This window comes from Schistocerca piceifrons, chromosome 6 (assembly GCF_021461385.2).
Source record: "Schistocerca piceifrons isolate TAMUIC-IGC-003096 chromosome 6, iqSchPice1.1, whole genome shotgun sequence".
Taxonomy (NCBI): domain Eukaryota; kingdom Metazoa; phylum Arthropoda; class Insecta; order Orthoptera; family Acrididae; genus Schistocerca; species Schistocerca piceifrons.
Window position 1 is genome coordinate 442199587 of NC_060143.1, and position 27717 is coordinate 442227303.

Consider the following 27717-nt stretch of genomic DNA (forward strand, 5'->3'; position numbering starts at 1 on the left):
GGTAGCGGCCAGCGGGTGCGAGCATTTTCTTTTCTTTTTTTTTGTGGTTTATTTTATGAAGATACGAATTTCCACAGTAAAATCTGTAACGAAATCAGAAGAAAACCTTCACACATGAAATTATCTTGGCAGTTAGACTCAGCAAGTTGTGTTAATGTGGATAGATCTCGGCCTTCTGACTGCCAAGCTGCTTCACAATACAAGCGTCTATGAACAAATTCGAATCGAGCGTCAACGATACGAAATTGAATATTGTTCTTCACTTAAGACTCACATGCCAGAGTTATAAGTATGAAGGAAGTGAATTGATCAGCAAATCGCAATAAAATACTTTCAGCTCATAGTGTAATGGTGAAAAACTTAGAATGCTGCACAACTGATAGCGTCTCTTTCCGCTGCTGAAAAGCAAAGGTTGGGTTTCTGGGAATACATAACTTTATTCATGAAATTCCACATTTGCATACCTGTTGAGTATGACAGCATAAAAATTAAACACAGACCCCATCGATATCTAAGTGATTAGTATTTTACTAATTCGAGCTGATAGAGGCACGCTTGTGTACAGATACTCAGTCTCATTACAACAGACTTTGGTTGTAGAGTTATCGTGGGTAGTTTCATTTCATTTCCTATAATACAGTGCACAATTTTCGTAACGTTTCTTTCAGTGTTGTTAAATCAATACTAAACATGATAAAGAAATTAATCATCAACTATATATGCTAATTCTCTGATATTATCTATAACAGTCAGACAATGCACATGCAGTATATTGATCACATGCATGTGGAAAACTTGTTCTGAGTTAAATCTGTCAAACAAGGTTTGAAGAAGAATAAAATGCCACTACCTGAAGATAGCTCACGTAGAAAATACTTTTCTATTTTGGCACATTGCGCTCTCCACATACGCAATAAAAGAGCTTCGAGATGCATCTGCTGCCAGTCCGTATATTAACATGAAAAGAACAAAATGTCACAGTAGTAACCCCTGTTCCACATCCGACTATTGTGGGTTGAGAAGTGAAGGGAATTATGTTGAAAGTTACTTTAAATTGATAACTACTGCAGACAGCAGTATTGTATTTTATAAAATTTAGTCACAAATTTAATAGAGCTAGCGACATCTTATCTACAGTGCACGACACTTACCGTTACGCTACTACCTGTCATGTAGGTAGAGGATCTCCAGAAGTCACCAACCGGTCCTCCAAAACTTCCACATTTCACAGTGCTGTGAGATAATGCTTATGGCCGGATCTAGACTTCTGAGAGACAGACAGTTACAGCTTTTCCTTTGCACTGCACGACGGTTTCAGCAAACAGATAGCGCAGTAGAGTAGCTCAAATGGAAACGAACACTCCCTATTTAAATTTCTGCATTCTACACTGTTGGCAGTTCTGTGTAGGTGGCAGTTACGTTATTTTATTTCGGTGATTACACAACAGAGTCGAATGTATGCACTGGATAGCCGGGGCAACCAAGTAAATGAATGTACTGAACATGCTGCAAACCACTACGGGGAGCCGTTGTGTTAGAATTCTCATCGAGTGTGCCCCAACGGTGGTGTGACAGAAAAATGAGTCTAACAGCAGGGGATTTGGTGGTCTGTTGGATTGATGATAGGCTCGGGTACTGACGGCCTAGGTTCGATCCCAACTCCTGCCGATGCTTTTTGATAGGGAGAGACAGATTCTATTCGCTTCTGGCTACGCCAAGTGAAGAAGGTATAATGGCTTTGTGGTTGAAATTCACATTAAACATGATATTCCTTCTCTACCAAGTAGACGTTAGGTTGAAACACAATAAAGTAAGGGGTGGCGACATGTGGAAACTCTATAACTAGTATCCTTTCTTATATTAGTTATTTATTTCTAGTGACGAAACAAACGCTATGTAGTGTCACAGGACACTTATTCCATCTTTTATTTGAGCTTCTGTATGCCGATAAAATAGATTCTGAACTTAGAATGCAACTCAGACCGCCCTTAACACAGCATATGAGTCCTTCGTGACAATAGAAGTCGACTACATTTGTTGTTTGTTCAAAACTGCAGATTCCTCAACATCTCCACATATTGCGCGTGAATGGGATCGAATGCTGGCCTGGCACTATGGTTTTCATAATGAAATATCAAGCTCTAGGATGAGAACACCTATCTGCTGGTGGATAATAATTTTGATTATTAATAAATTTTCATTCGTTGTCAACACTAACGATATCTGCTGTTTTGTCTCCCAGTGAGACCTATAACTGTTTGCGAGATCACTGTAAGTTCAAGGATGTTATTCCGAGCTGCTGGTGGAGAAAAATTCAGTAGCTGACTTCTGTTTGTGTGTAGTCAACAACGATGTTTGTTTGATTCCCAGTTAGTATTGAACTCTTCGTCATATTATTTCTGGTTCAAACATGTTCACACGTCGCTGCTGGCGTAACAGACCCACATTTAACATTCGTTTTCGCTAGAATATAACAGCTATAGGTGCCGGGTTGGAGTCCTGGGAAGGAAATAATTAATGTTTGGTCTCGTCATTTCAGTTAAAACATCTAGCTACTGCTGAGAAACTACGATATGTCACAATTAATTGTGCTTCGATGACAATCCGCTCAGGTTCTGGGTTCGAATTGCTGTCTAACACAAAGCCTTACCTCTCAGCATTTAAAGTAAGTTACTTGTGAAGAAGCAATATTTAACATCTCTCGTAGTTCGTTAACAGGGACAGTAGACAGCGGGTAGGAATTCACGTCCGTTAAAAATGTTTAAGTTATGTAATTTAAAGTTGATATTTACTAACTGATACTGTCTAAAATCGAGGTCTATCACTCTCTGCATGCCCAGTCAGAATGATTGTTAGTATCCGTCAGTTGCGAAACCTTAGTCTGCATGACCTGTGTTTGAATCCATATGCAGACGAGACGGTTCGTCGTGTCATTTGAAGTTCATACTTATTCCAAACTAGCTGCTCGTGAATAACTCAAATGTTTAGTGTCATTTTGTGTTACATAACAAGTACGGTTGTTACTTGGAAGAGGAAATCATGCATACGACGAACTTACTACGTGAATTACCTATCTGACGTAAATAATGAGAGTGGTAACATTTCGGGTATGTCATTTACTGCAATAAATGTGAGCTTACAAGCCTTAAGGACAGGTGTATCTGTGATAAGGTGTTTCCTGATATTTGTAGTATCGTGGTATTATTTTACATCTTGAGTTATTGCGATACAGAGGAGTGTTTTCTAGTGGTGACTTGTTGGAACCATTTTCAATAGTCAAACGACTGTAGCAAGGAGCGATTAGAGGACCTGCTAGACAGCTGCGTTATGTGGGTTACATGCGAATCAGGCGAAATGCAATTCAGGACGTTCGGATACTGTTGAGCACGACTGTAACTTGCACTGACGCTACACCGGTTGGACATGTAATGTGGTTCTGTCATATATAGCCTTCATTGCTCTGACTAAGGTCACTCGGGTCATAAGACTTATCCATCATGCCTGATTTGAAACAAATTTCAACAGCTTCACAAACTATATAGCTTCCAGACAAAGTGTTAATTCGTTCGTAGTCGTTATAGGGTTCATAACGTCGTACAGATTTGCAAATGTTTCATTGTACCACATCACGTCCTAAATTTATTCTGCTCGATTAACGTTCCGTATTTTCCACCTCTGGTCCTAACAATTTTTACGACTGTGTCGTTCACTGTCCAGGTAAGAGATAAGGATGTTCATTTTTATTTATCGTTTTGTCCCCTGTCCTACATTTTTCAAACATTTGCAGTATTACTTTTGTGTTGTGGAACTGTCATATGAGGCAGAAATTTTGTAAATTATATTGCTAGTTGGCTTCATATCTCTCTCCCTAGGATTCATTTTATGACGAAAGACACCAGCTCCGTTTTTACGTTCAGCACAGCCCATATATTTTCATACGCCTCTATAGCGTATTGTTTCGAAATAATTATTTTCTTCATTAATTGTTAGTGTTTCTAGATCGTCTCTCGAAATGTAAAAAAAATTATAAATATCTGTCAACGCATCACCATTTTCTCTTTACAGTGCAGGTACAAACATTAGGTATACAAAATGTAAAAGTTTTTGAGGAGATGGAAAGAAACAAAATTTTAATGTTACAAAAAGTCTCAGATGTACCCTTCCATACTAGAGGATTCTGAAGTGACGTTTAGAGATGATGTTCGAACTGCCGGTAGATGTGTAAAGTTTTAGAGATGTTGCCTCAGCCCTCCTTGTTTCTTTTAGTGGAGAGGAATGGAACGTCTAGTTTACGAAACACCGAGAGACGCTACAGAAAAGCTGGTACCGCATATGACTCAAGTTGCACCCATTATTCGGAAACACATAGCTGTTTTGAGCGTGTTACATAATCGTTAGGTCGCATATGAAATTTTCAGCAAAATCTCCAAAACAGTATTCATCACACAGTAATTTGAACACAGCCACTGAACGTCACCAACATCACATCCTTCACCGACCACTTGCAGGAAAAAGATGCACCCATCAAATTAAAAAAAAAGAAGTTTCAAAAAAGATTTCCTTTTTATCTCATATCCCTTTTACCCCCTACCTGTTTACGTAAGTTTTACACCATAAATAGTATCTGTGCCATTTCCTACCTTAAATGACGAAATGTGATGTTTTTCCAAAATAAAAATTAGTTTTCTCGTTTTAGTGCAGTTACTGATTTCACTTCTGTTACCAGAAGTTTACACTCCCAGGTCCTCTTGAAAGTAGATTATTGTAACTTCTCCCTATCACCCCTTTCCTGATCGTTTCATCCTAAATTTTTGCTTTATTCAGTTTGTTTGTTTCTTTGTATATGCCATATCGTTTAATATTTGTATAACTATCATTGATGAATACTTACTCCCATCGTACGTATCAGTGTAATTCTCGCTTTCTCACGGGATGAAATGATAACTTTCTTTGACGTGATATACTTCCACATGGTTGAATAGATTCTCCTAATTTACTGATCTGACTTCCTGGCTTTTGTTCATTTCTTAGTTACATCCTTTTGTATAATTTTATATGTTACGTGTTTATGATCTCTGACTCTGAACATGTGATTTTAGACCATCACATACTATAAAAGTGTAGGCAGCTACCGTTCTCGTTCTCTTTAGTCATTCACACGTTCTGTTTTTATTTATTTAATTTTGTAAAATATCGCTATGCATATGCATGGTGATTGCCCTCGCAAATTCCACTAACATTCAGAGTTTCTTTTAAAATATTTGACGTGCTCAACTAAGGGATACTTCTGTTGCTTTTATCTTAGTTCTGCTTACAGTCATCGACTCTTACACCACACTGGTACTTCTTTTACACAATTATTGTAGTTTTGTACTGAACGATAGAATTCCTTTATAGTGATGTGTCCCTGCTTATCCAAGACTGTTGTATGTTTCGTTTATTTTTGAAACATTTTCCGAGAATCTGTTTCGATTCAACCATTTCTTATAATATTGCCTGCAAACCTAGTCCTGAATTTTCCTTCCACTTGTGATGCCTTGATTTTAATTTGGTTTTGTGGTGGTTTCTTCGTCTGATGATAGCCGCTTCATTTTATTAAACACTTCAGCCAACTCAATTAACCTTTCTTGGGATCATAATTTTCGGCATTTCACTCTGCTTCTCATTCGTAGTAAACTTGCAAATGTGTATTGTGGTGTCTCTTCACGTGAATAATAAATTATGGAACAATATACGTTTCGTTAAGTATGCTGTAAATTTCTTATATCATAAAAATAATAACAAAAGCGAGAACTAAAGGGAAAATGCCATAGTTCAGATGTGTTCATTGAGAAATATGGTAAATATCACAATCGCTCCATTAACATTTGTGTTAAATGAAACGTGCGACCCATCTCTATAAAACGTTTTGTGCCACAGCACTTTAGTTCCCATTTGTAGCCGTTAGCAAATCAATTTACATTATGACAGATATCACCACGAAGACCGCTTCTGCGCTATCCACGACAAAGATAAATAAATTGGAAATACAATTTTCGTGATTAAAAAATAGACTAACATTCTTTGCTCTATGAAAACTGAATTACACCGGTAGCAATGCATTCTGAGTGCAGCTTGTTGGGTTCCGTGTCTTACCCGGAAAAAATTAAACTCGCACACAATCACTTTATTCTCCTTCTGTGTGTCCTACTGTTCATGATCCTTTTTAGGAACGGGTAGGCATATCAAGTTGACAATTGTGCCACATACTGAGGTTCATAGTGCTTTGACGCTGTAAAAATGTGAAGCTTACAAGTCAATGCAGTCAAAGTGATTTATGTCATATAATTTGAGTCTCGAAAACTCACGCATAAAGAACTACAGGTTACTTTTCATTGAACTAGAATCATTAAATTTGTCCAGAAGCAGGGATTTACACTATTACCAAGGGAAGAAAGCGGAAAATCACTAGCTCGTATTCATATCACACGAAAAAGAAATTTGTGCTTTGTTTTTAGACAATCAGTCCGTCTGTTGGTTAAGACAGTCAGGAATGAGTACACGTCTCACGTTGAAATTTACGTCACATTATAATGCTTACTGTGCTTTTCTGGTGTAATAATGTTAAGCTTCTAAATGAATGTTATTGAAAGATACGGCAATTTATGCCACACATTTCGGTACTCGCAAACTCATTCATTAAAACCTACACCGTACTTCCACTTGACACAGAGTCAGGAAATTTGCCAGTGAGTACCGGTACTGTAAAAGCACAGGAAAATAATCAGAACATTATGAATTTGTAATTATATCACACGAAAAATCTATTTCTTTCGTCATTTGTTATCTGACTTCAGACTTGAAATTTAAACTTCATCGAAAGTCCTGGAATAGCTGGAACCGAAAACTGCTTGTGCACGGAAGGAATACACTGAATCTTATGAACTTTTTGCATTTAGCAGTAAGGTCCTTCATAAGGAGAGAAAAGAAGAATCACGTTCCTCTCTGGTGTTTGACACCCACTTTGTTAAGTAGGTATTTGTAGAATACTATACGTCAAATTCATCGCCATATTGCGTTATGAGATATGTGTTACTATGCGTAACCGGTATACGATGAATTGAAACACTACAGAATATGGACAAAACAAGAGTAAGTGGAAATTATCGATCGCAGTGACAGTGACTTCAGTAAAAGTGTCGACAAAAGGTCAAAAGAAGGCGACAGGGATATAAAATAGAAAATTATGGCACCATATGTATTAATCAGGTACAGGGAATTTAGCCAAGAATGACGAAGGAAATAGTCGTGCTTTAGGGATGCCAGAAGCAAATTTTACTGAAACCTTTGGAAGAAAGGGGCACAGCTGTATGAATATCAAGATATCGAATATCAAGCTGTAAGTAAACGAAGAAGATACGGCTGAGGTGGGAAGCCGAGTAGTCATAAACTACACTACTCAAATTAGGTAAAATTTTTGATAAGTTTGCTTGGAATAAACACTATGATATTCTGAAGGTATGAGGGTTCAATGAAGGAGCCAATCGTTATTTTCTGCTGATACAAAAGCGAGACTAGACAGTTATAAGAGTCTAAGGACATAAAAGGGAATCAGTAGTTTAGGAGGGTCTGAGAGATGCTGGTAGCAAGTTATTCAAATTGTAAATGAAGGAAACAGTAAACAAAACCAAAAGTAATTGGCAATAAGAATCAAAATTTCATGTATAAAGGAATAAAATCTTAAGGCATTCTAATGTTATCAGAGGAAGTTACTTTTGAAAACATTTGTCTAAGGTGTAACCTTGTACAGAAGTGAAACAATAACATTAGACAGCAGAGATAATAAAAGATTAGAGTTTTGAAATTTGGCACAATAGAAGAATGCTGGAAATTAGATGTGTATTCTAGGTACGAAAGTGTTGTAGCAAAGAAGGAGCAATTCAATGTGGAAGAAATAAGTGACACAATAATGTAGTCGGAATAAGTCTAGGTAATAAATGATCTGAAATCAAACTAGTATACGTTTTCAATTACTGAAATTCATGGGAGATGCAGCAAATGGGTTACCTTAGTTGAGTTTTTGTCATAAATTTACGGTGTGAGTGCTTCCTTACTGCCAGATAAACTTTGCTATCGTATTACTAAATAAAACAGCTTGATTTCAAGAAGAGAACAAGTATTATAGGTACAATACTGACATCGCACATGGGAGTAAAGGGCAGACAGGAGAGTTTCGTGGCATCGGAAGACCTACAAAATGCCTTTGGCTATTTAATGCGCAATAAGAAGTTCGAATTATCAACAGTTATGGTGATAAACGACAGAGGTAGAGCAATATTCCAACCCCGATGTGGGTTTCGCGCTAAGGAGGGTGCTAGGCAGGGACGAAGTTTATCACTAGCCCATTTCAGTATTTACATCGGAGAAACACTGGATAAAAACAGAGCAAATTTGAGATTAGTAACTGTAGTTGACTGGAATAGATGCAAAATTTTGCGCCGTCCGGAGTGACCGAATGTTTCTAGGCGCTACAGTCTGGAACCGCGCGGCCGCTACGGTCGGAGGTTCGAATTATGCCTCGGGCATGGATGTGTGTGATGTCCTTGGTTAGGTTTAAGTAGTTATAAGTTCTAGGGGACTGATGACTTCAGGTGTTAAGTCCCATAGTACTCAGAGCCATTTAAAAAGAAATTGTTCAAATGGCACTATGGGACTTAACATGAGGTCATCAGTCCCCTAGGCTTAGAACTAAGTGAACCTGCGACCGTAGCAGCCGCGTGGTTCCGGACTGAAGCGCCTAGAAGCGCTCGGCTTCAGCTGCCGGCAGCCATTTAAACCATTTGTAAAATTTAGCGATAGGGTCAATGACTAACCATACAACAAACGTTAAAAGCCTTAGGTGCGCTTTAGAAGTTGTTACGTTTTTCCTCTGCAAAAGCAATAAATAAAGATCTCTGCATTTCTCTTAAGATAGGGACTGTGATGTCAACGACCTTGCCGCAGTTGTAACACCGGTTCCCGTCAGATCACCGAAGTTAAGCGCTGTCGGTCTGGGCTAGCACTTGGATGGGTGACCATCCAGTCTGCCGAGTGCTGTTGGCAGGCGGGGTGTACTCAGCCCTTTGGAGGCAAACTGAGGAGCTATTTGAATGAAAAGTGGGGGCTCCAGTCTCGGAAACAGACATACGGCCGGGAGAGCGGTGTGCTGACCACATGCCCCTCTGTATCCGCATACAGTGATCTGAGGATGACACGGCGGCCGGTCGGTGCCGTTGGGCCTTCATGGCCTGTTCGGGAGGAGTTTGTGGACAGTGCAATCTGGAACCTTATGTTCTGCTTTTACTTTAGAGCTGGTAGTTTACGGGCTCCTATATGTTAATTTAGAGAGGGCGGCTTCTCTTCATCTTTGGCACTGGTTGTGTGTTGGTTCTAATCTTTCACTTGGATGGCTTTTGCGGTGACGATATAGACTGCGCGAATCTTTAGAAGTGTATGGGGTCGGTCGTTTGGCAACGGGGCTGGAGAGAGAGTTATGGGGACGACTGGGAGAGGGCAGTACGCCCTTATGCCAAGTAGTGCAGCGAATGTGGTCGGCGTCGGCAGCCAGCGCTGGGGCAAGGTTGGGTCGCTGTTGGTACGACGTGACGCAGAGGGGCTGTACAGTAGAGTCGGACCGTCTGTCGTGAGACGGGCTTCGCGTAGGGCTTGGCCAGCCACATGCTGCACTCTGAGAAATAGTGAGGAAGTGCGGTACAGGTGTGAACATCTAAGTCAGCGTGCAAAGGGGAACAGCGACATCTGTGACCAGACACGTATACCAGATGAGCGGCGATGGTTCTGATTTCTTGTTTACGTGGTACTGGGAGGATCGAAAGAAACCCTGACTTGCTTCCCTCTGGCGAATATTATCTTGCGTGGGACGTACTGAGGAACGGTGAGTTTTGCAGAAAAACTAGGAACGGGAGTTCTGTTTTCTCAGTGATTTAAACATGACTTGGGACTGCAAAACTCGCAGTGTTTACTGTTCCGCTGAATAATAGGCAGCCAGCGTAAGTTCACGACTGAAATTCATTTCCTAAAGAAGAGTATAGGGTACTGAACGTTGAAGAACGGCAAGCCAAATGAAGTGCGTGTTAGAAAATGGATGAGGCACATACCTCTTGAACTCATCGTTTATTTTGTTACATTCATACCAGTTTTTCAGAATGACAATCATAGTAGATGCCACGCGGGATTACCCGAGCGGTCTTAGGGGCTGCAGTCATGGACTGTGCGGCTGGTCTCGGCGGAGGATCGAGTCGTAACTCGGGCATGGGGGTGTGTGTTTGTCCTTAGGATAATTTAGGTTAACTAGCGTGTAAGCTTAAGGACTGATGACCTTAGCAGTTAAGTCCCATAAGATTTCACACACATTTGAACAACATCATAAATCTGCACTGCTAGCAAGTTTTGAAACCGTATGAAGAATATCAAGATCGCTGAAACCGTTTTCCAAATGGGAGTGCGTAAAAGACTGTCTCATTGATGCTGCAGAACTTTTGTGTCCTACGGACGTCAGCAGGTTTAAAGAAATCGTATTTTCCAAACAAACAGTGCTGCGGTTTGTAAGCGTTATGGCCGGCGATGTGCACAGGCAGTTAATAAATAAGGCTAAGGACTTCGTTGCTTTCTCTGTTACGTTGGATGAACATCTTACAGACACAGCTCAGATAGTGAGCTCAGGTAGGAAGCACAGGAGAGACGTATGTGTGTTTTGCAAAATAAGTAACTTTAGAAAACATGCAAATTGTTGTACTTACTGTAACTATTTGAAAGCACTTAGGCTTATCCGTTGCCAGCTTCGACAATTATTGGAGGAATTACGACAGGAGTAGAGTGACATACCTTGTGATAGCGAAGTATGATGTCTCAGTGAAGGTAAAACGCTGGAAGCAATTGTTTTATTTATGTTTGGTCGAAGCACATTCCTTGCGTGAGAATTTTAAGAGTGAAAAGAAATTGGAACAACCTTGCGGGATTTCTCGTGGGTGCTACGTCTCACATCAACAGCCGGAACTTCAGTTTTCAATGGGAAAATAATTTCATTTGTGGCATGTTGCAAAAAAGAAATGGTTTTCAATGCAAGCTCGCTCTTTGAGAGAACCAGCTGTTGTCTGAAAATACTGCACATTTCTCTATCCTTGGTTTGGTCCACGAAAGTGCTAGATTACGAGAATACGTGTCAATAATAGTAAAAATTAAGGATTAATTTCTCGCACGATTTGTAAATGTTACAAGTGCGTATCATATCATTCGTTGCTTCGCACGGCCTTTTCCAGCATCAGTTGGAGATGCTCCGTATCATCTACAGATGGAATTGATCAACATACGGTGCCATATACGGGTGAAGGACAAGTTCTCTGCATTACGAAAACTTACCACGGCAAGAATTTTCACACCTGCACCACGAACCTGCGACAGTTTCCGTGTTCGGTTCTACTTCGTTGTATGAAAGATTTTTCTCCATAATTGAATGAATAAACCAAGGCTTCGATCGAGTGTTACTGGCGAAAATCTGCGCAACTGCTTACCTTTATCAGTGTGCCGTGCTTTTGTGCGCGTCATAAGTTTATCGTTTCCCATCACCAACGAAAAATATGTTTCGGATTTCTTTAACTTTTCTAATTTAAAATTTGTTATTTACTAAATGTGCCTCATCCTGCTCCATGTTACATGGGCGAACATTTTTATGTGAAAAATATGATATTAAAGCGGTTGTTCAAGGTAGACGCACATGCTTAAAAAGTATCCTTTAATTACTGAGAGACGTATTTGCTACCCTTGCCATGTAGGGTTTTAGGTACCTAACATGGGCGTAAAACCTGTTCACCATATTAATGCACGTTTGCTTTTATGTTTTGTTTTAGAATGGTAACGTTTCTTGATAAGGCGATTGAATAATACGACACCTTTCCATGATCGCATTGCACTGCGTGAAAAGAGCACGAGAGTGCCCCAGCTGCAGTGTATTCCAACTAGTGTGTAAAGCGAAGCGGCGACGGTTCTGTTCCCTTGTTTACACGTCTGGTAAGGATGCATATTGTTATCAGGAAGTTGCACATGGCAGCAGCTCCGAAAGTGTGCAGAATTTCTGGCCCGCCGTCGCGAAGAGATCTGAGGTTGGCTGAGTCCGCAACAGAAGTTCTTACTGTCCACGGGAAGCTTACGTCTGGGCGCGGCCCTTCCCTGTCCTGTAGCATCACCCGTGTCTTCAGCGTTCTCACTGCTGCTACCGAGTGTACACCATCTTGCGCGTAAACTGTTTGCTGCTATAAGTACTGCGTCCAGAACTGTTAAGTTGTTGTCGTCTCACTTTTTGTTAGAAACGCTACCGTGCTGGGATTGCACTGACTTAAGATTCAGGTTTAGCATTGTTCACATTCTGCGTCTCCTACAGCGCTCTGTGTGCTTAAAGCGGTTGGTTGTGCCTGTCGATGAGGCCATTGTTAATGGTTGTGCGTTTGTAGTGAGTTGGCAATCGTTGTGGAAGGCACGTACTCTGTAAGGTGTTGTTCTGTGTAACCAGTGCCAGTTACAACTACCAGTTATTCTGCTGTCATTGTTAAACTGCTTTTAATTCGGAAGTGCCTTTACGGTCTCTGTAAGAATCAAAAGCTATATGCTTCACCTTACAGCAAATTGGTGATGATTAGGGGTGTCGATTTTTTTTTTAAATTAACTAGTGCTTCCGTGAATTGTTTCATGTAATTAAGTACTGTACCGCTGTCTCCTTTGGTTGTAGTTACGTAAAAAGTGCGGAATAGTGGATTCATTAATTTTCACATTGCTGGGTTGGTAGTTTAAAAATAAAATTATGTCGGTCATATGAACAACTGCCAGTCTTTAGATTTACCACTCTTGTCACCGCAAAACAAATCCTGTCGTTCATTTGTTAGTTTATTACCTGTTCAGTATTGCATGTTGATGCTTCCTAAAGAAGCTTGGTGGCTCGGCATGTACCGTCACACTTGGCAACGCATTTATTGTTTATCCGCATATTGTAGTGTGGGACTTAATTGCGTGTCGTGAAGAGCGCTGTCTGAGGTATTATTGCCATCCCGTGCGTTCGAGCGAAGCATATTCTCTGAAGGATGCCATAGTGGAAGGGCACCATATGGATGTATTGTACCATCTCAATAAAGCACTTTCTTTTTAAATTGTAGGTACTATGTTTTACGATAAGGATAAAGAGTTCTGATACAATACTATTGCACCCATCCGGCCGGGGCATCATCAATTGAATTCACAGTTGGTCTCGTGTGTTGTCTAGAAAATGGATGGCCGAAAAAGGACATCGGAATTTCATTTGATGAGAACAGTATTAAAGTGTGCAGTGACACTAGCGGATAACAGGGTCATATTTGTTTGACTATATCTGGAATGATCGTGATTGCAAAGAAGATGGTTTAGAAAGCTTAGAACAATGAAAGTCGACGGGGAATACAGCGAAATCTCACATATAAATGGAACAGGAAAAAAGCGATTAGATCTGTTGGCCCGTCATTGCTTGAGTGACCAACAGAAACAGAGACTTCTAGTCTTTAATACCCTTCTGAAACTGGGTCGACGTTCATGTATCGAAATTTCTACCACTTGTAAAACTACGGCAGAGAAACTCAACGTGCTGAAATCTACGAGCAATAGTTTTGTCCAGCGGACAGTATATATATAAAGCAGCTGCAAAGTTCGATTATCTCCACCTACAATTAAACAAATTGCGTTATTTGCTTATGATGACACAGGGTTCATCACCACAAAGCAAGTTCCATGTGGAACTGCGTCATATTTGTTCAAACACGTCTCCATGTGCAAAATACCGTCAGAAATAATTACAAAAGATAGTACTGGAAACTGAGCCACTAACTGTTCAAGGCAATGTTTATTTCACATCATAGACAAAACATTCATTCCTAAAGAATGAAAAGTTAAACACATTACCTCAATACTCATAACATGAATTAGGTGGTATCAACTGAATTAATGACCCATATCACTAATGTCAATTTGCAGTAAGATTTTGGACCACTATGTGTTTCTGAGCTTTGAAGAAAACGCTTTATTAACAAACAGGAAACACATATTAAGAGAATAATCGTTCTTGTGACTCAAAATTACCACTTTGTTCAAACGAAGTAATGAGCGCTATCGACAGGAGATCTAGATTTCCGGAAGACATTTCACATTGTTCTTCACAATCGGCTTCTCATGAAATTGCGTGTCACTTGCGCGACTAGATTAGAGATTTAATTTCACAACGGTCACAGTTTCCAATTGACGGAAAGTGTGAGGATTCGAGAGTTCCCAGCTTTTTGTAGCCAAAATTAGGAAACAAATAATTTGATTGAGTGGAAATAAAATCTGGGGTTTATCGAATGTAAATGAACAAACCTTACTATTAGAATTATATGTATTTATGTCATCCTGAAAAATCGTTCAGAATATAAAGTTTTAATTATTATGTAAGAGGATTTATTAGGGGACAAGTCCTGTTTTAGTTATTTTATTATTTGCATGAGGTATTCCACCTTGTCTCCATCCTGTTCCCAGAGAACTGAAGAGTTACTTGGAGTCTTGATTGGCAAAGAAGTCAAAGGCAGCAAAGTGTATTCTGTGACAGACATGCTGTCTAGGAATAGCAATTACCAAAAATTTATATCAATAACATATATATGTATGTATTGAAAAGACGCTTGTTATTTGTCATCCAGAAGTACTCTTGTAACAAGATGTTCATCATCAAATATGATTTCTATTTAAATGCACAAAAAAGGCTAATACGACAAGTGCTGGTTCTTAGCAAAATTTAATTGATTCTACAGATAAGAAGAATATTTAACAAGTCGGGGATTCGCAGACTACTCCGAACTGAAGGTCACAACAACGTAAATTAAAGCAAAATCCAACCCTCGTAAAAGTCATGAAGTAAAACAGATGTGGTATCTGGTATTACCCAGGGATATATCGTAAACTCTGAGATGGTAATGATATATGTAAACCATTTAGTAGACAATATGTGCACACATCTTACATTGTTTGCAGATGGTGCTGTAATTTACTGACTCATAAAGCCATCAGATTATCAAAACCACTGTAAAGTGATTTAGAAAAGACAGCTGCATGGTGCGAGAAGTGGTAATTGACTCTTAATAAATGAAAAGTGTGTATCCATCTAAGTAAATGCAAAAAGGAATCCGCTAAATTTCGGTTACAGGATAAGTCAAAGAAACACAAAGGCTGTTGATTCAACTAAATAGTTACAGATTACATATGTGAACACCTAAAAGTGGAACGACCTCATAGAAAATGTCGAGGGAAAAGCTAACCAAAGACTGAGATTTACACAGTGATTCTACGTGTCTTTTTCATATGGATGTACAGTGCATACTTCTCCACTTCTCGTAACTGAATTGTACCCAACTTGAGTACTTCACGACTCACCGACGTATCTCCAATTGGTGTCTTCACCGTCAGTCAGGAGCACAAACGTTCGTGTAATAAACAGTACAGAATGATGTGGCAGGATGAGGCAAACAGCTTTGTGGAATGACACAGTCAAGGCAGCCTGTAAGAGGAAAAAGATGGCTACATACCAGAACTCAGGTAGACAGAGAAAGGTATGTTCAAGAAAGAAACAAAGCCAAACACATAATTGCAGCATCCATAATCTTGGGAAGACTTTGGAAACAGGTTGGAGACTTTGGGTCAAGCTGCTGGGAAACCATTCTGGAGTGTAAATAGCAGTCTTCGAAAGGGAGGTAAGAAGGAAATGACCTGTATAATGGACTGGTCAGGAAAACTGCTGGTGAATCCTGTTGATGCCTTGGGCAGATGGAGGGAATATTTTGAAGAGTTGCTCAATGTAGGTGAAATTACGATGAGTAATGTTTCAGATTTCGATGTACAATGGGATAGGAATGATGATGGAAATACGATCATATTTGAGGAAGTGGAGAAAATGGTCAATATATTGCAGTGCTGTAAAGTTGCTGGGGAGGACGAAATTAAGTCGGAACTCATCAAATACAGTGGAATGTCAGGCCTTAAATGGCTACACAGGACAATTGAAATGGCGTGGGAGTCGGGACAGGTTCCATCAGACTGGACGAAAGCAGTAATCACACCAATCTTTAAACATGGAAACAGAAAAGATTGTAACAACTACAGAGGTATCTCTTTAATCAGCGTTGTGGGTAAAATCTTCTCAGGTATTGTTGAAAGGAAAGCACGAGTATTAGTTGGGGACAAACTGGATGAAAATCTGTGTGGGTTTAGGCCTCTTAGAGGTTGTCAGGACCAGATCTTTAGCTTACGGCAAATAATGGAGAAGTGTTACGAGTGGAACAGGGAATTTATCAATGCTTTATAGATCTAGAAAAGGCATATGACCGGGTTCCTAGAAGGAAGTTATTGTCTGTTCTACGAGATTATGGAATACGAGGCATACTCTTGCAAGCAATTAAAGGTCTTCATGTAGATAGTCAGGCAGCAGTTAGAGTTGACGGTAAATTGAGTTCATGGTTCAGAGTAGTTTCAAGGGTAAGACAAGGCTGCAACCTGTCTCCACTGTTGTTCATATTATTTATGGATCATATGTTGAAAACAATAAACTGGCTGGGTGAGATTAAGATATGTGAACACAAAATAAGCAGTCTCGCTTATGCAGATGACTTAGTTGTGATGGCAGATTCGATTGAAAGTTTGCAAAGTAATATTTCAGAGCTAAATCAGAAATGTAAGGACTATGGTATGAAGATTAACATCTTCAAAACTAAAGTAATGGCAGTGGGAAAGAGATATAAACGGATTGAGTGCCAAATAGGAGGAACAAAGTTAGTACAGGTGGACGGTTTCAAGTACTTACGATGCATATTCTCACAGGATGGCAACATAGTGAAAGAACTGGAAGTGAGGCGTAGCAAAGCTAATGCAGTGAGAGCTCAGCTACGATCTACTCTCTTCTGCAAGAAGGGAGTCAGTACCAAGACTAAGTTATCTGTGCACCGTTCAATCTTTCAACCAACTTTGTTGTATGGGAGCGAAAGCCGGGTGGATTCTGGTTACCTTATCAATAAGGTTAAGGTTACGGATATGAATGTAGCTAGGATGATTGCAGGTACTAGTAGATGGGAACAATGGCAGGAGGGTGTCCACAATGAGGAAATCAAAGAAAAACTGGGAATGAACTCTATAGATGTAGCAGTCAGGGCGAACAGGCTTAGATGGTGGGGTCATGTTAGACGCATGGGAGAAGCAAGGTTACCCAAGAGACTCATGGGTTCAGCAGTAGAGGGTAGGAGGAGTCGGGGTAGACCAAGGAGCAGATACCAGGGTTCTGTTAAGAATGATTTTGACGTAATAGGCTTAACATTAGAAGAAGCATCAATGTAAGCACTGAATAGGGGATCATGGAGGAATTTTAAAAGGGGGATCATGCTCCAGACTGAACGCTGAAAGGCATAATCAGTCTTAAATGATGATGATGATGAATGATGTGGCAAGGGGGGTGGGTGAGTTTAAAAGTTAAGTATAATGAAAATTTTAAAATGGGTATGACGCAAACTAACGATGTTTTATTTGCCCAATCTGAAAATTAGTAAAGCGGTTTCTTGAGCCGGACTGTAGTTAATATCCTTAACAAGATTCCCATTCATTAATCATTACTTTCCGAGCACCGTTAAAGTCAGAATATGCTTTACAGGATCGTAGAGTCGACAAGAGATCTTACAAACATATTTTGCGAGGCTATTCCTTCCTTCAGCGGTGTTGCAGTTCACACACTGCTTGGCGCTTTTCACCTCGAAAATCGATCGTAGACTGCCTATGAACTGTCTCAACAGTTGGCGCCTATCCTTTCATGGTGCACTCGTGATTCGTTTATGCTTCCCATCAATAAGCACTGACAGTAACTAAAATCTGAAATCAGCATTTCCTGATGAACTGAGTGATACTGGAATTATTATTAACAAGTTGTCAGTGGAGGTAACTTCATCAACACGCTTAGAGCTCTAGTTTTATATCCAAACAGTAACAATGAATAATAAAATGTCCAAGTCCAGCGTTGTAGGGGTGTCCCCACTGTCTCTCTCTGTTGCAGTTCGAATCGGCACATGCTCGCCCGTCCGCTCTCACTTTATGTGACTATATCGTACGCTGTTAAAGGAGTCTGCTTTGTGGTGCTACCTAAATGCTAGTGTCCCGTAACAAAATATTCTTATTTTGTGCATTGAAACATACAAAAAAATTTAATTAACATGGACAGGAATGTAGTACAAACGCCACATACTCCACAACGTGCAATATTTTTAAGATTTTCTGGTTTTTAAAACCTTTTAAAATACAAAGAATAAGAAGAGACTCCAAACCTGCTGGGACCTTAACTGCATTCTTACATCATATTTCCCTACTATTTTGTCTTTCCAATATTTAAAATTTCCTTTATTTCCTGTGGTGCTCGTTCGTACTGTCGGCATACAAAACGACTTTACAATTACGTATAAAAGTTCTCTGGCCTTTCCAAATCTCATTTAAAAATTGTTTCACTCTATAGATTCCTTTAATACTGCATTCCAGCAATAAATTTGTGGATCTTGTTAACACCTGCGGCACCTATACGCCAATTTACTTGTTTTCTGTGGCCAAAGGCACAATCAGATGCAGATCTGCTGGTTGCTGGTCTCGTCTTGGTGTTGCTGGCATCTTCTTCATGTTCCCCTCTCACATTCTGGTGCATACATTGGATACTAAAAAAACATTAGATATATGCAATACTACAGCCTTCTTGAAAACCCTAAATTACAAAACCATGAATTATGTGAATGGACAATGGTCTAAACACAGTAGTTATATATTAATTGTCAAATATTCATCTTCATTTGCTACGAAACAAGGTCCCAAGTATGTAAACATTAAGTAACATCTTACGATCGGCTGCGCATCCGACGGCGATGCGACATTCACCTAGCGTTCAGTCAAACGCTGCAGCAACTACCTTGCCGCAACAGCTGGTGGCTGGTAATTCGTCACACTGGCCAAATCTTCAGCACCACTTTTACGTGCTCAGTTGATTTAACAGTCCGTGCAATGTGCACGTATTTTTCCGTGGTCTATACCGCACAATAGCAGCAAAATATTAAAATGACCTCACAATAAAAACTGAATCAGTAGGTACATTTCTAACGACGTAAACAACTACGTTTTGTTACCGTCTACAGTTTCCAACGCTAGAGTATGACGTAACCATAAACCATCGTTTGAAAGGTCTATGGTATTGCATCTCAAATCAATAAGTATATTTTTTTCTAAATAACAAAAATTTCAGGAAATGTTTTGTGGTGATTTATCAGTAACTTTAGTAGTGCACTATTTTCATCATAACCGGCTACTAGACCTATCTGAGCATAAAGTACGTGACTAACATCTGTCTTTGACCGAGTAAATTTACACTTTTTATAACATAATTTTATTGTTCTGGTTTGCAAGCTTACTGCCAGTATTATCTTTCTCACAAAACGATATCTTTATTTACTATTCATCAATGTTACTTCCATTTGTTATGATTTCGTTACTACTTCCCTCTGCACAAGAACTAAGTTCATTTTCCTTTGTTTATAATACTTTTCTTACATCTTCCAGAATATTTTTCTACATATTTAACCTCTGTTTCTCCTTTAAAAAACTCTGTTCTCGTATTTTCATGTACGACACCTATGCCTAATGTTACTTCATAATCCTAATTCTCACTCACCCCCATTTTATCGCCATATTTTTGGCAAAAACAACCTATTCCATCGTCTCCTGCTTAATATATTATTCGTCATTTTCTTTGTCCACGTTCTCAGACATTAAAGTATTTTTCCAGTCCATCAACTGAGAGTTCATTTCGGCTATAACAGTTTTCATTTACTGTCATAATTCATCACAAGGTTTGGCCAGTTAAATAATTTGCTCATTCATTCTGTTTCTTGAACCTTCCGTTGGTATTTCAATCCTCGTGTCAATGCTATTAGTCCTCTTACCACCACTCTCACAGGTTTGTGTAGTTGTTACTATCAGATCCCTGCGATGTTATTTCTACAATTCATTTTTAATCTTACGAATATTCTTTGGCATCTGTCCTATTTCACAAAACAACATTCCAAAATCATAATTTCATAACCACTAGGCATTTATGTGGATTCAACATGATGTACATTAAAATTATCCTCTTGTTCCCCATTTATTTCAGTATAGTCAGCACCGACTGTGTTATGAACTTGATTTACATTGTTACTAAAACCTTTTTCTACATTTTCTACATTTACCTCAACAATTTTGGGATATTCTGCATTATGTTCACTCAGTTGTAGTACATTACTATTGTCATTGTTAATTAATTAATTATTATTGTCCTCAGTATTAGAAAAGCTGCTTGAGTGCTCATCTCACACCTAAATTGTCATTACTAGTATCTATCTTGCGTCATCAATGATTCACAAACAGAAAAATTGCAACTCCTAAATCTGCAAGGTGAAAACCCTGAAATTACAACAAAAGTTACCTTCTTTAACAATTTCGTAAGTACAACTTACTTCAATTAAAGTCAGGCCCCGCCTTCACGCTGTCATGAAACCGTCCCGTGCGTCAAGCTGCCAACCCTGCCATATCCAAGTCAGTCGCCGGTAGAGCGCTGACCGCAAGTGTAGTACCGCACATGGCTCGCCAATCGCCGACGAAGACAGAAATTTGCAGAAGTCGTGCCCACCGTCCGATGATGAAGTCGTCTTCACTTTTCCAGTCCCACTCACAATACACAAGGCGTCATCAGAATAATATCGTGGCAGTAACCACTGACTCATAGCTCACAAATCCCGTTTTACATCCACAGTTCGAAAGCAATATTGTTCCCTAACATCCGTCGTTCGTGACAAATCATGTCATACCTTTTCAATAGGTGCATGGAAACCTCTACGTTCACAGTTCACAATGTCATAATCCAAAACCAAATTCACTGTTTCAAAAAGTTCAAAAGTGATTTCCTAACCGCAAGTTTATTGTCCCCGAACTGTTCTTGCCAAGTCGGTTACAAGCCACCTACTGGCCGTTTTTCCCACTTGAGTATATCAAGTGTAATACAGACAGGAAAATGAATGTTCGAAATATCATCTGCCACTATACGTACTCGGGGACGCACACTGATGGTACCTGTGTTTTACATAATGAAAGTACAGTGTGTATGCTCTGTCTGCCCCCCACTCCTCCTAAATGAATTCTAGCCAACTTGCTTACTTCGCTTCATGCAGACGTTGCCCCGATTGATTTCTTCGCGGGCCGCGAGCCCTAACGCTTGTTCAATATACAGTGCATCAGAATGCCGTGAGTAGGTAGTTTTCAATGCTAAGCGTAACGAGAATGGTAAAAGTTAGGATGCCAACTAACGCTGTTCCATTTGTCCAATAGCAAAATTAACAAAACGATTTCTAGAGCCAGTCTGTTGCTAATATTTACAAGAAATTCCCGATCTTTAATAAATAGTTCCAAAGCACTGCAAAAGTCACAAAATTTTACATACAATCTTAGACTCCACATGAGATGACACGAATATGTTTTCCGAGGCAAGTTTAACAATTCATTCCATCTTTATGCGGTGTTGCACTTCGCAGAGCAGTTTGAGTTTTTGCACTTCGGAAACCGATCGTAGACCGCCTGTTAACTATCTTAACAGTTCGGCGCCTGCCCTAACAGGGTTCATTTGTTACTAATTCATCCCTTGTATCAAAAAACAATGACAATATTTGGGTAAATTTGGGGTGAGTTCCGAAGAGAACCAAACTTCTGAGGTCATCGGTTCATAGGCTTACACACTACTTAACTTAAACTAACTTATGCTAAGGACAACACAGATACACACGCCTAAGGGAGTATTCGAACCTCCGACTGGGGAAGCCGCGCGAACCGTGGCAAGGTGCCTCAGAGCGAGCGGCTATAAAATATGTAATTAGCATTTTCTGACGAGCTGAGTGACAGGGAAAATATTATTAACATGTTCCCAGTGTCAGAAACATCATCAGCACGGTTTGAGCTGTATATTAATATTTAATCAGTAAAATGGATAATAAAAGTTTCTCTTGTTGGCGCTCGGTGTAGGTGAATCCTCTCTGTCTATGCTCCAGTACAACACTGCTCGTCCTCGCCCCTCCGTCCTCACGTAATGTGATCATCTGACGCGTTGTGAGATGAGTCTGCCATGTGATACTATCTGCTGCTAGCCTTCCGAAACAATATCCCAATATTCTGCATAAAAACATAAAAACAAAAATATAATAAACGTGCGCAAGGATGTGGCATAAACGGCGCAAGGTCTGCTAAGGTCACTGCCTACACTACGCTCGCCCTTCCACTTCTGCATTATTGCCTTGTGGTGTGGGATCCGCATGAGTTAGGACTGATGGAGGACGTCGAAAAACTTCTTAGAATATCAGCTACGTTTTTCATTAACGTGAAACAGGGAAGAGAGTGCAACAGATATGCTACGCGAATTACAGTGGGAACCATTAAAACAAAGGCGTCTTTCGTAGCAGCAGGATGTTTTCGTAAAATTTCAATGAGTCTCTCCTCCGCATGATAAAATAATTTGTTGGAGTTCATCTGTGCAGGGATAAATGAGTATTCCAATTAAATAAGAGAAGTTAACGCTCACGTGGAAATATTAAAGTGCTCGTTTTTCCCGAGTGCCTTTCAATAATGGAAGGGACGAGAAATAGCTTGAAGCTGGTACGATGAACTCTCTACCAACGCACTTAACTGTGAATTGTAGAGCAGTCGCGTGAATGTAGATGTAACAGTTGTAGCTTGTACTAAAGTATTCTTAAAGCTGAAGTAAGCCATGCTTATACATTTCTTTCCTATTCTGTAATACCTTGCTGTAACCTTGAGACAAATTATTAGATAAATAAACAGAGTCGTTTTTCTTTGTGATAGAACAGCGTAACATCTCAGGTGTTGGGATGCTTCATTCATAAATAGAGGGACGTCATAGAAATATTAATAATATGAAATAGTTACATACGTAAAAGAACATAATTTTTGTCCAGTATCAACGAAAATGTCAACGGCCCTGCAGGACCGTATCGCCGGTTTCCGTCAGAAGGCAGCAGTTACGCGCTGTCGGGCTGGGCCAGCACTTGGATGGGTGACCATCCGGTCTGCCGAGCGCTGTTGGCAAGCGGGGTGCACTCAGCCCTTGTGAGGCAAACTGAGGAGTTACTTAACTGAGAAGTAGCGGCTCCGGTCTCATACACTGACATACGGCCACGAGAGCGGTGTGCTGACCACATGCCCCTCCATATCCGCATTCAGTGATGCCTGTGATCTAAGGATGACACGGCGGCCGGACTGTACCATTGGGCCTTCCAAAGGCTGTTCGGACGGAATTTGGTTTAGTATTAATAAAAATAATTTTGTATAGTTTATGAGCATACAGTCTAGTTATCTGGACATACATTTTGTAGAGATAGCTCAGACACCTCCACATTTCCAATTTCGCGCGTTATATTAAGACAAATCGCTGTCTCGCAATGCAATTAAAAAGGACTAAAGGACCACAGGATTGCTGCAATAAGGACTGCGCGGACTTAGTCGCCGGTAAGTTTAATTCTGCACATCTCCTAAATTCCAGATGGCTTTGTAGAGAGCAATGTGCCCCAGCAAGCTGCTAGCGCCGTTCCCTTACTTCGTCGGGCAGAGAGGTAGCGGCACGGAGAGAGGCGGTGTTGAATGAACCAGGAAGAACGGGTTTGGGGAAGCGTGTTTTCATTAAACAGAGTTGCACATGTGTCAGCGCGGTATCAGGCCGTTACGGTCGACAAATGGCAGCGTACATTACGGAGCCACAGTCGTGCGCTGTAAAGTTCCGCGTCGGTGTACGGGCCTCTAAAGGGGAGTCGCCGAAAACGGGAAGAGCTGAATGAACCGTTTCGGGAATAATGAAGATGGGTCGCCTTGCACGCATAATTTATTCTTTTGTGGATTAGAGTCGCAACGAGGTACGGAAGCAGGGTGGTTCTGTGTGTGGCCGACAGCGAAATAGTAAGAGTAAAGTTATAATCCCAGTAAGCTAAATGTTGCTTAGCATTTTAGTTCCTCTTATAAATATTGGTATAGCTAAATCAGTGGTTTTAAGAAGATATAGACCTAGCTGCGTCGTGGAAAATAAGACGGAAAGAATGAACCGAGTACGTGATACTGAATATTAATAAATCTGTGCTGTAAACTGGAGGAAGATTCCAATGAAGAGGAAAACGTATTTATACGTACTAAATGGGGGATTATCGAAAAGCGATATGTAGCCAGTGATACAATAGAGACCACTGAGTGTTTAAATATAGATTTCTAAATTATAAAAGAATATAGTAAATATCGTACTAGAGAGAAAAATATAAATAACAGTTAAACTAATTTATGAACTTTTATCGGAATACAAGATACAAATTAATCCAAGATAAACTTTAACCCAATAAACATTGCGTAAATGCTCATTCGTTTGTGGATCATCAGACAATCAGACAAACGAGTGAAGAATCATTACTCTACAAAATATGCCGTAACATTCAAATACGAAATGTATACTACGTAACTGTAAATATCCGCGAAGCCAACCAAGGTTCAGTAGTGTTTTCAATGGATAACAAAATATTTATGTCACGCATCTTCCTAAGGTATCTTATAATGACTGAATATAAAGAGCAGGTAACATAAAGTATGGAGTTACAGGTTGCAATTTTTGGAAAACACAAATAAGTACAACAAATAAGAGAAAAACTAATATTATGCTAAGAGACTGATACTCGAGTATTAAGACAACGCGGTAGCATCACTAGTGTAAAAGATATTTGAGTTCAAAATGGTTCAAATTGCTCTGAGCACTATGCGACCTGAGGTCATCAGTCGCCTAGAACTTAGAAGTAATTATACCTAACTAACCTAAGAACTTCACACACATCCATGCCCGAGGCAGGATTCGAACCTGCGACCGTAGCGGTCACTCGGCTCCAGACTGTAGCGACTAGAACCGCACGGACACTCCGGCCGGCGATATCTGAGTGATTTACAAATATCGATGCTTCATGTCGAACACCAATGGCAGCAAACACATCTCTACTAAACTGATGTCATGATACCGGTAATCCTTCAACCTTGTGACTGGTATATACAGGGTGTCCTATTTATTTTGCAAATTACAAAATGGTTCAAGCAAATGTTCTTTAAACGTCAAGACACATCAATCAGCATGATTGCCTTCGTTGTAGCTTTGTTTTTGACAATGATATGAACAGCGGTATGAATTATTAAATGGCACCATGTATCTTTTATTTGGCAATTCATTTCCTCCCCTAAAGAACAATTCAAAAAAATAACTCTCGTCATTCCGTCAACCAGCGTCATTGCAGAGTTGTGAGAGTAGAATGTACACCAACGAAGAGAAGGAAGAAATGCTACTCATGTATGAGGAATGTAAGTAAGCAGAACAGTAATTGTAATACTGTTTTCTTATGTATTGAAAGATTTAGTACAGTAGTTTAGTCCTTTTAAATACTGTTGTGTAGAGTAGACATACAGTAATGGCTGTCCTTCCTACAAACTGCATCGACATTTCGTTTCTTTTATTGTTGTTGTTGAAGGTAGGCGAAATGCTACACAGACAGCGGAAATGTACAGAGAGAGCTATCTTGACAAGAACCCACATACCCGACGGATGTTTTTTGCGGCGCTTCAGGAAACGGGAAGTTTCAAACCATGAGAACCCAATCGTAACACTCGCACATACGAAGTTGCCAAAGTTACTGTTCTCGCTTCCGTTGCTGTGAATCCACATACGAGCGCAAGAATGCTTGAACACGAGATTGGCATTCCTAAGACCAGGGTACATTGTATTCTTACACGTCTCCAGTTCCATCCTTACCATGTACACCTACATCAAGAATTCACTGGGAATGATTTCCAGATTCATGTACAGTTTTGTTGTGGGCACAGCAGCGTACCCTCGCGAATTTTAACTTCTTCTCCAATGTTTTATTTACCGATGAATACTCCTTCTCAAACAAAGGACAGGTAAATACAAGTAACATACATTATTGGCCCAACGACACCCAACGATGGCTTAGACTGATGGAACATCAGAGTCAATGGAGAGTTAACGTCTAGTGTGGGATGCTTGGTTCTACTATTACTGACGCATATTTCATCAATGGTGGTCTAAACGGCACAGCATATGCCAGATTCCACAGACGAATTCTTCCTCCTCTTCTGGATGAAGTGCCACTAAGAACCAGAATGCTTATGTGGTATCAACAGGATGGATGTCCAGTTCATAATGCCCTATGTGCACGTCGTGTTCTGAACTGAAGGTATCCTACCAGATTTATTGGTCGAGGAGAAACGGTTATTTGACCTCCTAGGTCTCCTGATTTAAATCCTCCTGACTTATTTCTTTGGGGATGCTTTAAATACGTTGTCTATCGCGATATAACAACAACTACAGAGGACATGCTAGAAGGTATCGTGCTTGCTTGTAATTCTCTTCAGCAGGCAACACTGGAAGCAGTAAATAATTCGTTCATTCAACGAGTGCATCAGTGTATCGGTGTCCACGGTCACCACTTTGAGCACCTTTGAATGTACTACTTCTGGACAATGGTACACGAAAGTGAAAGTTAGTTTTGTGTTACGTTATTACTTGGTTTTCATTTATTTTCTGACAACTCCATCAAGTGGACGAGTTTGTAATCCCACGCTCAGAGTCAATGTAGTGTTATGTAATTAATAACTTTGCGTTCCAGTGAATGATACTCTGTGATACATTTTTGAATAGGTCTTTAAGACAGGAAATGAATTACCGAATAAAAAATACAAAGTGCTATTTAGAAAGGTAAAACCGCTCTTCATATCTTTGTAGAAAACAAAGCTACCAAGAAGATAATCATGCTGACTGATGTCCCCCTGACGGCTAAAGAACATTTGCTTGAACCATTTTGTAATTTTCATCTGGACAAACAGTTATTTAGGATGGTCAAGATAAATGGGACACCATATATATATATATATATATATATATATATATATATATATATATATATATATATATTAGGTCAATTAATAAAGTTCCCTATAAAATTTAAAATTCAAGAACAAATACACTAAAAGAATGGGTAGCAACTGATTCATAAAACAAGCCATTAAAATTTCTTATGCCCTAAATGAAGCATTGATTCGACTAGAAAAACAAGTTTCGAATGAAACTAAGTAATACTTCAGCTTGATCGCTCGAGTAACGAAAGAAGTTACCATTGTAAAGATATGTAGAGAACAGGGCGTGAGTCGTGATTCGGTAGCTCAGATGATAGAGCACTTGCCCGCGAAAGGCAAAGGTGCCGAGTTGGAGTATCGGTCCAGCACACACTTTTAATCTGCCAGGAAGTTTCATATGTAGAACAAGTTTAAAATTTATCATTTATTATTACATGCCAGCAGCACATTTATTATTAATGGTATGAGTAGTTCCGATGAAACTTGCTAATATCAAGATCAATGTGGTTGCGTAAGCAACAAGATGGTTTCGCAACTACATTGATTTTAAGATGATCAGCTTTGATTCCCACCGGTCGTACCAAACAATAAATCAGCATCTGAGAGCGATATGAACGACAAATTTTAGATATCAGACTG

General features: G+C 39.8%; 1 pseudogene; it reads left to right on the plus strand.

Moving 5' to 3' along the window:
* The first annotated feature begins 8963 nt into the window (after positions 1 to 8963).
* LOC124803794 lies at positions 8964 to 9081 on the plus strand (annotated as a pseudogene).
* The last annotated feature ends 18636 nt before the right edge of the window (positions 9082 to 27717 follow it).